Genomic DNA, 14,527 nt, shown 5'->3' with positions numbered 1-14,527 from the left:
AAACTGTACATACGTGTCCTCTGTCCATCATATTTTCAGCACTGTATGAATACTATGTAATGTTACGCCTTTTGTATAACTCTATGACTCCTGTAAAGCGCTCTGATACCCTAACAGGTCAAGTTCTCGCTCTATAACCCAATAAATAAATAAATAAATAAATCAAGGGATGTCATGTTTGATAGTTGCCAGAAACTTTTTGCTCCTCAATAAGGTTGGGGGGCTGATGATGGCACTGTGAGTTAGCTGGTCTAAAGGCTGACATATACTTTGGCGGTGTCAGGAATGAGTCTGGACACCAGTTCCTTATTTTATGTTGGCTAAACACGCAGATCCTATGTATTTTTAGTAACTACACAACACCAGGTTTATAAAAATTAATTGAGGCAGCAGACATTTCTTCACTAGAACTATGTCGGCCTGGAGTGAACCTCCTTTAGAGATCTATACTGCCCCAAACTTGCTGACCTTTAGAAAGGCCTTAAAACCTGGCTCTTCAGTAATTAGATGACAGCAAGTTCAGTAGAAACCCACTACGTCCAATCAGGGAGTTAGCACCAAGATACCTCAGGGTGACAGTGCCCTCTATAAATCCAGTTTACATTATCATTAACAATATTATTGAGATATGTCACAGTTTGTGACCCATCAGAAACAATAGCCATCCAAGTGATGTTGGTATCAGCAGACCACCATGTCTCTGATTGCTTTTTATTAAAGTGTCAAATACATCCTGCTTTCCTTAAAGGAAATGGAATATTTTTAAAAAATAGAAAATTAAATTTTGTAGTTTAATTTTTAGGACTCGCATGGCGTTGCAGAGCAAAGCGCTGCTTGCCTCGGCAAGATTTATCGTGACTGAGGAGGTTCAGAAGGGGGCTTGAAGTTCCGCCCCTCATTTCCGTTGGCTGGCATCACCGTTTATGCTAAACAGTGGCCTGCCATTGGAAATAAGGGTTTTATGTAGACGCCCTTTGGCGTCTGAGCCGGACTGGGTCGCCTGCTTTGCTGCTCCCCCAAAGCACTTTCTTATCTTTATGGGGCCATATGTTTCTAATTAGAAACACATGGCCCCATGAAGACAAGAGATTCCCATGCTCTGGCTACAGCGCAGTCCTCTTTCACTTTTGGGACTGCGCTTGTTGGAAAGATGGAAGAGGTCCCCCACGTCTCTCAGATGGAACAAGTACTTGTTTCCCATATACACCACACATAAATACATTGCACTCTTCTGATGCGATTCAAAAAAAATTAAATACATTAAAATAGCACTGCACACAACAGGGGAATGTTACAGACTGCTACTTTTGCCGTGTATGCGCCATCACAGGCCTGTGCTTCACACTACTGGTGTTAACGCTGCCCCAGGACCTGTGCACTGCACTAGGAAAGCCTGACTGTCCGTGGCGAAGTGGTGCTTGCTGGGATCAGTGAACCGGGTGCCACTGACCCCAGAAGAGCTGGAAGTCATTTTATCTGTACGACGGCATTGCCCGGACATCCTCTGCTGAAGTCGGAAAAAAATAGTGGACTGTTCAAAGATTGGGTGAGTGTGTGAAGAAGGGTCAGGAAATCTCGACTCATTAGGGGCAGACTTGATCGCAGCAACAACTTGGTGGTAGAAGGTGTACAGGAGGAAACTGTACCCTAAGTGGCTGGAGTGGGGTCAACAGGGTTATGGGGGGAGTTGCATGGGCATGACCGGTATTCAGTGCACCATACATGGAGGTGGGAATGACTGAGCTGTAATGGCTGGCCTTCAGACCAGCGAGCCAGGAGTTATGTGGATGATGAAACTTCAAGTGACGTGCGCTTAGGCGTCTGGACTACGAGTGAGGCGCTTGGGGACTGCTGGGCCTCGAGTTACCTGGGGTTCTTTCTGGACCATGAGTAATTTAAGCAGGGATGGCATTGTCTTGTACTAGTGAGTGCGAGGAGAGCTGGATCAAGAATGATGTGTTGGGACCACTGAGCTGTGACTCACTCGCAGGGATGACTTGATTGTGGTGATGACGGGCATGGGTGAGGCCGTGACAAAAGTGGGGGTGACATTGTACGTGGGTGACGTCAGTGTTTTAATGGAAATGTAAAAGTGCAGGTCCTCCCTATTTAAAGTACCTTTTTGCTCCTGAGAAGTGTCGGTACTCTCCTGTTAGCACAGCAGTGCTGAGAAATGCAGGTACTTTCCCTTTCATGTAAAAGAAGTGTAGGTACTCTGCACCGTGCAGGTCATGCCTGTTTAAAGCAGTGTGGGTGATGTACAAGCGACAGGGCAAGGTGACATGTAAATGATAGCGCATGGGGACACGAGGGTCTTGGCATTGAACACACTTAAATTCTTAGTTTTGGTAGTAAGCATGAGCGCTCTATAGCGCTGAACTGGTTGTTGCTCTGCTATAGATAAGAACAAGTAACAGTGCCACGGTGTGGCATATCTAAAACACAGTTTAGTGATGTATGTTTAAAACCCGGGTAAGTCGAGGTGCCCATATGTGCCAGGCCATCTAGCGCGCTTCCAGTGCTTGGGAATGTAGAGCGGCCCATCAGCTGCTGGGGAGTGCTTCCGGTGCTGGAGGAAATAGTTCTTTCCTATCGCAGTCTCCTAGTACATGTGCTCGTGACCTGGTGAGACCCGGGCTGGACTTCAGCCTGCCCTCAGGGATGGTGATTTGATCTGCCAGGTCTGGTGCCAAGATGGGAGGCCTCTAGCGTGCGTGTGCAGAGAACCCAGGCCTGTGCCAAGCGCCCAAGTGGTCGTGAAGAAGGCCCCTGCCAGTGTCTCGTATGCCTCACAGTGGTACTTGATTGAACTCTGCTCAGTTTAGGCTGGCACTGGCGGCTACAAGAACACTAAAGTGGGTCCTGGCCAGCCACCCATTGTGCAAACGCGGGTTTGCACGATGCCTGTGCTCTACTTTACAGTCACTGCACTGGGAGCAGTGCTTTCATCAGAGACAAGAGAAACTTTGCAGAGACAGGGCACATCGCGGGTGAGGGTGCCCATGCAAATTACTGATATGACGCCTCCCTGCCAGTCAGGGTCCTCCTCTCCAACTAAATAAACGTCACTGACTGAGCCCTTTCCTACCTCTCCATCTCACTTGACGAACCCCTCCTTTTCCGCGGAACTCAGAGATTTTATCTCTGAGGGTCTCTTGTCTATTCTCCTCACTGCTGTACACTGACCCTCTACTTCTCAGCGCTCTCCCTACCACTCAGACATTTCCTTCTTCCTCTCTGCGGGTCACTAATATCCCCGTCAACCAGGCTACCATTCTTTAACCCACCTCAACCTTTGCAGATCACTGAGCCTGCTCCCCGTCCCTCTCCTCTTCGAAGGTAGGTCACTCATTTCTGCACTACTCTCCCCGTCTCCACCACCTTTGACTTACCGGTCATTTTTACCCCCTTCAGCAGGGCATTAGTCACCCTCCATTTTTTTGCCACAGGTTTTCCCCAGGCCCCTCATCAGGGCTTTAAGTGGGCGGTTCTGCCAGGTCTCCAAATTAAAAACTGATGAGATGTTTTGAGTCATGGGCAAAGTGTGAAATTGCCCATGGAGCCCACGTTTCAATAAAATGAACGGGGCAGTCAGAAGTCTTTCTCCCTTCTCTTAACCTCTCTACGACTTCCTCTGCCTGCCTCTGCCTATCGCTACTGTACCACTCTCTACATTTCCATCCGGCTCTGTTTCTCTAAGTGACGCTATGTCTTGCTCGGTCATACCTCGCAACCTATCTTGGTCACACAATTTTATCTTTTGCTCTCAATTTCTGTCTTCTGACCTCTAACAGACTCTTACCATCTGCTGTTACTTTGCCTCACTCTACCTCTCTGCTCTATACCAAACCCCACAGGCCACTGTAGAGCTTTGCGGTGCCCATCATTCCAGAATTACCCCTCCTCAGAGCACTCTAGACCAGCCACTCCAAACCTATCCATCAGACCTCTGTGGTACCAGCCAATCCAGACCTGTTACTCATCAGAGATCTGCGATGCCACTCACTTCATGCACATCTCTCGCCAGAACTCTGCGGTGCCCCTCACTCCATCCCTCTCTCTGATATGAGCTCTGTGTTGCCACTCACTCTATCCCTTTCTCTCATATGAGTTCTGTGTTGCCTCTCACTCCATCCCTCTCTCTCGTCTAGGTTCAGCTGTGCCACTCACTCCATCCCTCTCTCTCCCATATGAGCTCTGTGTTGCCACCCACTCTATCCCTCTCTCTCATTTGAGCTCTGTGCTGCCACTCACTCCATCCCTCTCTCTCATATGAGCTGTGTTGCCACTTACTCCATCCCTCTCTCTCCCATATGAGTTCTGTGTTGCTACCCACTCTATCCCTCTCTCTCATTTGAGCTCTGTGCTGCCACTCACTCCATCCCTCTCTCTTCAAGTGGGATGAAAAAACTGGGGGTCTCTCAAGGTGGCGTGGCCAGTGTAATTAAGGGCGTGGCTTTAAACACGTAAGCTAAAAAACTTTGCTTAGTATAGAATGCTGTCTGACTTGTATTTTGCTGTTTTTGTCATTGAATCCAGATATATGACACAGCCAGTAACATCAGACCTACAACAAGTCAGGGCTATTGACTTTGTCAATGGTTGTTACTTGCATAAGATAAATAAGGAGCAACTATGGCTTGGATAAAATATTGAAAAAGCTTTCACTTAAAGCCCTGGTGACACCACAGCAGTGTTGGTGTTCCCAAATTTAAAAAAGAGAAAGGAAATCAAGAGAGAAAATGACTCTCTTTAAAGGATTTCCCTTACCCTACAATGCTCACCTGGCATCACGTTATGCCGTAACTTTACCACTGGTGAGAAGTGAGTAGTGTGAGCAGCACACATCGAGGTGGCCCACTTATAGTCCTGCCCGGCGGGCTCCAGAGAAAGTTGGCTTGGGGTTTTTAGTTTTATAACTCGAGCCCTCAAGGAACAATACCATTTTGTTTGTGGAGGAGCAGCCACTACCAGCTATTTTGAGCTTCTATAATAAGTCTTTGGTTGTGCTAAGGTGGGCGGAACCAGTGGAGATCCGTTCACGCGGGGTGATGGGGTTGATAGAGCGTGCAGGTCACCGACTACAATTTTACCAATACTCACCTGGGCCCATAATTCAATCCTCCAATTTTTACTCAATCGGGTAACCTACACTCTACTACCAGTCTCTTTTGTTCCACTAATTCCTATACCATTGACTTACCAATCCTTGTCACTGGTACCTATGACCACAGTGGATCAGGGAGTTATTTGTAAAACAGGCAGTCCATAACAAAATAACATTTTCACTCATATAATAACCACAGACTCGAGAAAGGTTTGAACCCTTTATCTAATTATCATCAAAAGTCATGATCCACAAATAAAAAGCGATTAAGCTATCAATAACCAAGATTAGGAACAGTGTATAACTATGCAAAAGATATATTATGCCAACCATTTAGCAAGTTTGAAATAAAAGGGAAGGAAAACAAGGAACATGCTATTTATCAAAACAGACTTTCACCATTAACTAAAGGTGGGTAAAGAAAATGAACATACTAGATGACACATTTTAAGCAATCATCACAATGGTAGATAAAACGAGGGAACATAATATGCAATAGCAAAACAGTTTGAGCATATAACTATAGGGAAGGTAAGAAATGGAACACACTATCAAATTGAATACCCGAGCATTATCAAAGGGAGGGTGAAGAAAAAGGGAAACAATTTATGCAATCCTTAAACGTTTAGTATTTAACTAAATGGTGGGTAAGAAAATTGGAACACGCTAATAAACAGGAAAACACAAATTTTCATTTACCAAGGAAGGGTAAGAAAAATGAACATATGCAATCAAAGCTTTTGCAAATTAGGGTGGGTAAAAAAAAGACGCAAATTATAATGACAATAACCCAGACAGGTTTATATTTACCTAGAATAGTGTGAAGACCAACCCTGGCCACGGGTCAGTTAAAGGACAGAAGAACCCCAAAGAATGCAGTCACCAGTAGGCCAGCAGGTGCAGTATGGAAATCAGGACAGGGTAGACGAGATTTGGATCAGGACAGGACCACCAAAGGTTAAGACCAGCACCCGCAGTTCAGTTGCAACGCCTGCGCTACTCCCTCTCTGCAAGGAATCAGCCAAAACCCCGACTGGGTTACAGCATATACCAGCAAAGTGCTTCGCAAGCACTTCACCTTCCCACAACCCCGATTGGGTCAACGAGTCTGTCTGACAGAGTGCTCCGCAGCCCTCTGCTCTAAATCACCTATTGAGTGCGTTGGGTCAGTGACAGGTCAGCTATTCGGACAAGTCGGCAATTTCTCAAGCTAAACCTAGGCTAGTTATACTATTTTCCAGGTCAGTGTACCACCCCCCCATGTTGCAAGTGTAAGGATCCCCAATTTTAATTGGACAAAAGAGGAGGGGAGGTCATCACACCACCTAATATTTTGAATTTTGCAGTCTCCTATTCAAATTTATGTTCATGCCCATCAAATTCGGGTTCTCATGAAGTCTTCATTTCATATAACAATGGATGTTCTATTTACAAATACATTGTATTTCTCTAGAGTTCATTAGGGCAGGTTCCCAGGAGCATCTTCTCAGTCAGTTAGCTCCTTGGCTAAAGTCCAAAGGTCACTGCTCTGAAGACTTGCGAATCTCGCGCAGTCTCAGTTTCAACCAAGATGGAGTACAGTGTTACAAGTCAGGCCAAGTTTCAAAGTGTAACATGAAATGGAAAAGAAACAGTTTTAGAACACAGAATAAATTAATACACTGTATACCATGATTTTCTACACTATACCCATTACTTTATAATAAACCATAGCATTAAGATTAGGCAGAACGAACAGCTTAGCAAAAGCAGCAGTGCAAACCTCTCGCATGTGAGAACACAGAGCAGCCATATTAGCTCCAGTGCACAGAAACAACAGATTCCCTCCAAAGCTGCGAGTACGTCATGTCACGTGGGTATGGCAGACCCATGCGCAGTAGAAATTCCCACGTAGCAGCAGCCATTTTAAACGCAAGCGTATTAGGATTAGTAAACACATAAGCAAGCTTCTCTCGGATGCCTGATATCAATGTAAAGGTGCAAAATTAATAAGACAAACATGTTGGTTATTTCGTTAACGTTATTCGAGGTTCATGAATACAAGCAAGTTGCTTCATATGCGAATCCTTGCTCCATCAATCCCCTCTTTGATGATATTTTATATTATCACTAATTAATGAAACAGACGCCAACTTCTCACATTTCACCCATTTCAATCTCTTCAAACTTTCTATTCTGCTTTTTCTCATTATTATGGTTATGTGAATTCTTCATTTTCTTATAGATCTGGCTATTCAATTCTTCCAATTTGAGTTCTTCAATATTTCTTTTCACTCCTCGCTTATTCATAGAATATTTATTTTTATGTTTTCGACATTTGCAAAAAAATATGATCCCAAAAACCTATTCCTGCTATTGGCATCAGTATTTTACTCACAAGACTTTTACCTAGATTAGAAAACCAACTACCTACCACAGAGATACCATCAGTGAGCCTCTTCCATGCACTATCAACCTCCAGTGGTTTAAACTCTCTTTACAAATTAGTAATGTTCCTCACATACCTTTTCATTTCAACACTTTTGTCTGGTATGTAAGTGCAACAATGGTGCGCTTTCAACATTCTGCACACTCCGCCCTCTTTTGCCAACGTGTCAAGAGCAAACCGATTTTGTAAAACCATAGATGTGATCCAATTCAGTATTGACCATTAAGAACCCTACAGCAGTGTCAGTTGATAACCGATCCACTACCGTTGACAATTTGCAGATTCTGTGTGTATTCAGAGACACTCCCACTGTAGGTATCAATGCACTAAATATATCACCTACTATTTCACCAAATCTAGCTCATTTACTGCGTACTAATCCACTAGTTTCTTCATTGCTTCCATGGATTTTACCCACAATGGTATATGTTTGGGAATACAATGCCAAAATAACAGCTTCCATACCAATGATCTGGTAATTTGAAATAAGCCTTGTTCCCACATATATAATAAATTCCGGGAAACACAGGTTCGGACCAATCTTTGAAACCCCAACCCCCAATTACCTTGTAATTGTGTTCACATTCACTGGAACCAATGAATATATTGTTATAATAACTGGTTTTCTCTCTGTGTAGACAAAGTTTCCCCTTCTTTTCGAAATCCAGCAACATAGCAGCATTAGCCCCACCTTTTGAGGTGCTCCTTATGCTTTCAGCCCATTTAGGAATTTTATGATTCTTCTCATTCGCTTTTCTTTGGAAACTCTCTCTTCTTTTCTCTACCATGTTCAAAAATATCTTCTCTTTTTCTTGTAATAAACATATTAAGTTATTCTTGTGTGTGTCATCTATCTCTATTTACCTACAGTTAGAAAATATTCACTCATATAGCGTGCTACATCTCTAGTGCTATGGACAGAGTTTAGGTTTCTACGTACAGGAAGTTCAGAAAATATCACATCTAAGTTGGAATAATAATACTGTAAAGGTCCTTTCTTGTAAAATAAACTAGCTAAAACACTACAGGAAATTCCATAGGTTAGAGGCAAATGGTGGTACGTCACACCCTCAGCCACTGAAGTAGGCAGCTTCATACAAACATAGCAGTCTTCTATTTCCATTGCTTCTACATAGTGTACTTACAGGTTTGCAAATACATTTAAATGAGTTCTGTTTTTAATTATGTTATAATGCAGTCCTTCCTCATCTGGTGCTTCTAAGTCTACCTTTGTTTGTCAAAGTATAAGTACTATTGCTACACTACATAAACATACTTTGCAGCATGTTTTTAAACAATTTCTTTTCGGTCTTCCATTAACAGTATGATCAGCCATTTCTGTCTAAAGGAGATTCAACCCACTCTTTGTAACTTTTTCAGGTTGGTCTCACTTCTTCGTCAGTTTGATCAGTAATCAATTCTTCATAATTTTCGTCACTTATGTCCAGATTTTCGAAATCTTCCAGAACGATCTAGGTCCTCTCAGGGCCCTTGTATTTATTATTCACTCTCTTTAATCGTGGACTTCTTCTTCTTGGATGTATCACAGGTGGATCAGTGTGACTTGTTATTTCATCTACCTGTTCAGGTTCTTCATTAATTCTCTTTAAACGCAGTCTCAGTCTTTTGACATACCTAGGCCATTTGTCTGCTTTTCTGAATCTTTTAACTGGCACTGTGCTTGGGATTTCTTCGAATGCTCTTTTATTTTCATTCAGTTGTGGCACATCACTTTCAATGCGGTCTTCTGTTTCCCTCTCTATCTGACTAGATCCAGGTTTTAGTTCTGTTTCTTCTGCCTGGTCTCTAATCTGGCCTTGTTCAGGTATTTGCTGATTTTGACTTTTGCTTGGTTCACCTTTTTCGTCCTGAACACAATTTTCTATTCCTGTCTGGTCCTGCTCAAGCTCTTCGAACCCTTGATTTTCTTCCGCTTGAGCCTCCGCCCTAATTTCTATCTGTCCCTTCTCATGTTCAGAAGTTCTTGGTGGAGTATCAATTATCTGATATTTCCCTATCTGGTCCTCCTCAGTATCACTTTTGACTTGGATTTCTATGATCTGAGTACCTTCTTCTACACCTGTCTTGTCCTCACTATCATTCTGTCTATCTAGATATGTTTGGCTTCTTGTCCTCACATATTCTGCAGGTATGTCAATTACTGGAATCCAATCATCTTGACTGGTGCTCGGTTGTTCCTTTTCAGCTACTTCAGGATTGATATCTTGGGACCCCTCAGCTGCACAACATTCAACCTCAGTTTCATCAGGTTCAGTCACCTTCTTCGTATGACTGGCATGAATCCAGTGTGGAACTCCTGCACATTTTACAGCTGTGGTGGTAACCAAAATTTCTTGTCGTGGTTTTCCCCACCTGGGTGCAAGGTAAGATTTTCGAGTATGTTTCTTTAACACTACCCAATCACCTGGGTTCCCGGTCATGTGCTGGAGTTGCTGGTCTGGCAACAGCGTCTTCCCCAACCTGGTGAGAGATAGAACGCACTTGGTCAGCCAGTTCTTTGCAGTATTCCAGTACTAAATCATCAGATATGCTTAGCAGATTCTGTCCTGGCACCCATGCTTACCGCATAGCTCTTTCCATCAGTATTTCATGGGGACTCAAGCCTGTGTTCCGGTCTGGATTTCTTCTGAGTCCCATCAGAATGAGTGGCAACGCATCCAGCCACTCCAATCGAGTAGATTCATACATCTTTCCCAGTCTTGACTTGATAGTGCCATTCAATTGTTCTACCACTCCAGAAGCCTCTGGGCGATATGCACAGTGCAGTTTTTGCTTAATTTGGAATGCTTCACAAATTAGACCCATTATTTCACTGTTAAAATGTTTTCCTCTGTCTGATTCAATTGTTACTGGAAAACCGAAACATGGGATAAACTCTCTAAGCAGCAGTTTGGCTACAGTGATGCTATCATTCCTACGTATGGGGTAAGCTTCCACCCATTTTGAAAACAAGCAGACAATGACAAGAACATATTTTAGTCCTCTACAAGGGGGTAACTGAATGAAGTCAAGCTGTAATCGAATAAAAGGACCTTCTGCCTTTCCAATTTTTTCTGGTAATACTACTGTTTTCTTCCCTGGGTTCATTTGTTGGCAAATCAAACACCTCTGGCAGAGTGCCTCTGCTATGTTCCTGAACCTCGCATTAAACCATGTTTGTCTGAAGAGACGTATCATAGCATCTCTTCCCAAATGAGAATCTCCATGAATCAACCTAGTCATAGGAGCAAGCAGACAGTTGGGTAACACTACGGTCTCATCAAGATAAACAATGACACCATCTTCAGCCCTTCTCTGACACCTTAACTTCCTCCATTGTTCTTTTTCCTTTGGTTCTGCTGCATCCTGCAAATCTCTCACTTCTTCCCACGCATTCACACCTTCCAGTACCATAAGTTGGCAGTTGTTTCCGCTCACCTCGATCTTTTTATTAACAGCCATCTTATATTTTGCACAATGTTGGGCTAACTGGTCAGCATATCGGTTACCAGCTGTCACTTTGTCATTGCCAGATTTGTGAGCAGCACACTTGACCACATCCACTTCTTTTGGCAACTGGATTGCTTCCAGTAAATCTTTCACATATTGACCATTTCTGATTGGAGTACCAGAAGAGGTCAGAAACTCTCTTTGCATCCATAGTTGGCCATAGTCATGCACAACGCCATAACCATATTGGCTGTCTGTGTATATGGTTACTTTTCAATTTTTCCCAAATCTACAGGCCTTTGCCAGGGCAACCAATTCAGCTACTTGTGCAGACTTGACTCCATGTAAATAGGATGCTTCCACTGGACCTCCCAACATACATACTGAGTAAGCAGCGCTTAGACCTCTTCCTCATGTCTCATGCATGAGCCATCCACAAATAGCTCATATTCTAAATCAATTAATGGCTCTTCTCTCATGCCTGGTCGTGGTTTTATGCTGTATTCAGTCAGGTCAATCCAATCATGCTCAACCTCTCCCTTAATTTCTGCAGTATGCGAGTCAGGTAACAGGGTTGCTGGATTCAGAATATTACACCTGGCAATAATAATAATAATAATAATAATAATAATCCACATTTGTAAAGCGCACAATCACCCGTAAGGGTCTCTAGGCGCTGGGGGCCCTCGGGAAGATTAAGCGAGCTATTGCCCAGAGTCACATGGTGCTGGGCTAACCTGCCGCCGGAGGCGGGGATTGAACCCTGATCCCCAGATTCCAGCATCAGTCGCCCTGGCCGCGGCGCCACACCTCTCCCACCAATGGTTACATTTCCTGCACCTACAAGGATTCTCTCATACTTAGTCAGCCGACTAGGAGTGAGAAACTGAGTTGTAGTCCTGGTTAGCAAAATTACAGCTGCATGTGGAACATACACAGTTACAGGATGTCCCATAACAATGGATTCACTCTGCACAAGTTGCAGCTACTGCTTTCAGACTAGGCCTGGGCGAAGCACTACTCTCCGCTCGCGGAGTTTGCGAAGTTTTTGCAACTTCGCACTACGCGAGCGGCACGTAGCACAGTGCGAACATGCGTAGTGCAGCGTAGCGTAGTGCAGCGCTCATTTTTTGCTTGTTCGCGGTCCTGAACGTCATGTTCGCGACCACGAGCAAGCAAAATGACATCCCGGCGAGATTCTTGCTTGTTCGCGGTCCTGAACGTCATGTTCGCGACCACGAGCAAGCAACGCTCAACGCGAGGAGGTCAGGTTTTTCATTGTGAGTGGTTGCGCATGCTCGCGACCGCTCTCAATGAGAAACTACCTGTTCGCGTTGAGAAAGCTGCCGCTCGAGTAATAATCTCCTCGAGCAGCAGAAAACTACAGCTCGCACTGTGCAAGATGCCGTTTTCAATGCTTGCACAGTGCCGGATGCTTGTTCGCACTGTGCAATCATTGAAAACACATCTTGCACAGTGCGAACATGCTACTACGCAGCTCGTGTAGTGCTACGTGAAGTTCGCGTAGTGCGAAGTGCACTTCGCGTAGCTTCGCGTAGCACTACTTCGCGAACTACGCCCACCCCTATTTCAGACATCCAGGCACTGCAGCTGCCACTGGGTCTAATGTGGACGAAAAATATGCCACAGGACGTCGCACTAGTCCATGAATCTGAGTCAGGACTGAAAGTGCACAATTATCTCGTGTGTCACAGAACAGTGCAAAATCTTTTGAATAGTCAGGCATTTCCAATGCGGGAGCTGTACACAGACAGTCTCTTAGTTTTACAAAAGCAGTCATGCTTTCGTCATCCCACTCAACTGGGTCTTTGGCTCTCTATTTTGTCATTTGTATCAGGGGTTTTGCAAGGACAGCAAATCCCACAATCCATTGCCTGCAATATCCTACAACTCCAAGAAACATTCTGATCTCTTTTTGTGTTTATGGCAAATTCATGTTTTTAATTATCCTGATTCTTTCTGAGGTAACTTTTCTGATGCATCTCTCTATCTGGTGCCCCAGATATTTCACTGATGTAACACAAAATTGCAATTTCTCTGGGGACACTTTATGTCCACCTTCACCTAAATGATTCAGTAAAGAAATGGTATCAACAACACAGTCTTTTCGTGTTTTAGACGCCACCAAAAGGTCGTCTCTGTACTGAAGCAGGACGGACTGTCCAGGTAGTACTAATGACTCAAGGCACTTTTTCAAAATCTGATTAAAAATCGAGGGACTTCTGTATACCCCTGAGAGACATGATTCCAAACATAGACATGACTTTCAAATTCAAATGAGAAAATAAATTTGCTGTCTGGGTGCAATGGAATCGAGAAAAATGCGTGACATAGGTCAATGACAGTAAACTATCCAGCCTCTCACGGTATCTGGTACAGAATCACTGCAGGATTTGGCACGACTGGACAGCAAGGAACAACAATCTTATTAACCTTTCTCAGGTCCTGTACTACTCTGTATATACCACTCGGTTTCTTTATACCAATTGTGGGTGAGTTACATGGACTGCTCAGTACTTCTTGCAAAATACCTGCTTCAACCAAACGCTTTATTTGTACTGAAACACCTGCCTTTATTTTTGCACTCATTTGATATTGTCGAGTATTTGGGTAAACTGCATCTTCTCTTATGGTCACTTTTATTGGGTCAACATTTGCCATTAATGCCATATCCTTTCTAGTAAAATCCCATACCTATGGTTTTACCATCTGTTGCAGTTCTTCTGGTAAGTCTCCTATTGTCAGTCTTTTAACTTCTGTCTCTGGTCTTGCTAACATTAATTTGTAAATTCCGTCTTCATCTGGGGTTTGAATTTCAACACCATTTGGAGTGCAAAAGATGGTACAATTCATTTTGCACAACAAACCTCATCCTAGCAGGTTAACAGGACTTGAATCACATACAACAAATCTGTGCATTTCTTTAAAATTACCTATTCTGACTTCCATGGGTTCTGTAACTGGGGTACTAATTTGTTTATTAGAAACGCCCACTACTTGGATTGCTTCTCCCAAGAGGGGTAAGTTTGGAACATCTGCTGTTCTCACAGTAGAGCGGGTAGCACCAGTGTCCAACAGAAAGGTGACATCATTTTCTTCAACCTTTCCTTCAATGAATGGACCTGACTGGTCTACCGGCAAGGAGGCGCCAAGCACGCACTCCTCCCCCTCCCCCCTCAGGCCCCGTCAGTAAGGCTCATCACAAAAGAAAGTATCATTCACAAGGAATTGTGAAGCTCCTGTATCTCTTCTTTCGCTTCCTTCCCACTCTGTGTTATCTACACTCTGTTGTGCTTTGCTCCTGTATTTTGGCATAGGTGGCGGGGGCAACTGATTCTGTATTACCTGCTGCTGGGTCTTCCGTGGCACCTCATTCTGCGTCTGTGGATTCAAACCATTAATTTGCACATTACCACTCTGCACAGCCTTACACTCGTATTTCCAATGCCCCAACTTGCCACATCCGTGACAGGGGAATTTCTTCTTTGCATTTTCCCTATTGAATTTTCCCCTTGGCCTTC

The sequence above is a fragment of the Lissotriton helveticus genome, chromosome 4_1 (assembly GCF_964261635.1).
Source record: "Lissotriton helveticus chromosome 4_1, aLisHel1.1, whole genome shotgun sequence".
Classification (NCBI taxonomy): Eukaryota; Metazoa; Chordata; class Amphibia; order Caudata; family Salamandridae; genus Lissotriton; species Lissotriton helveticus.
Note: the sequence above shows the minus strand (reverse complement) of the source record.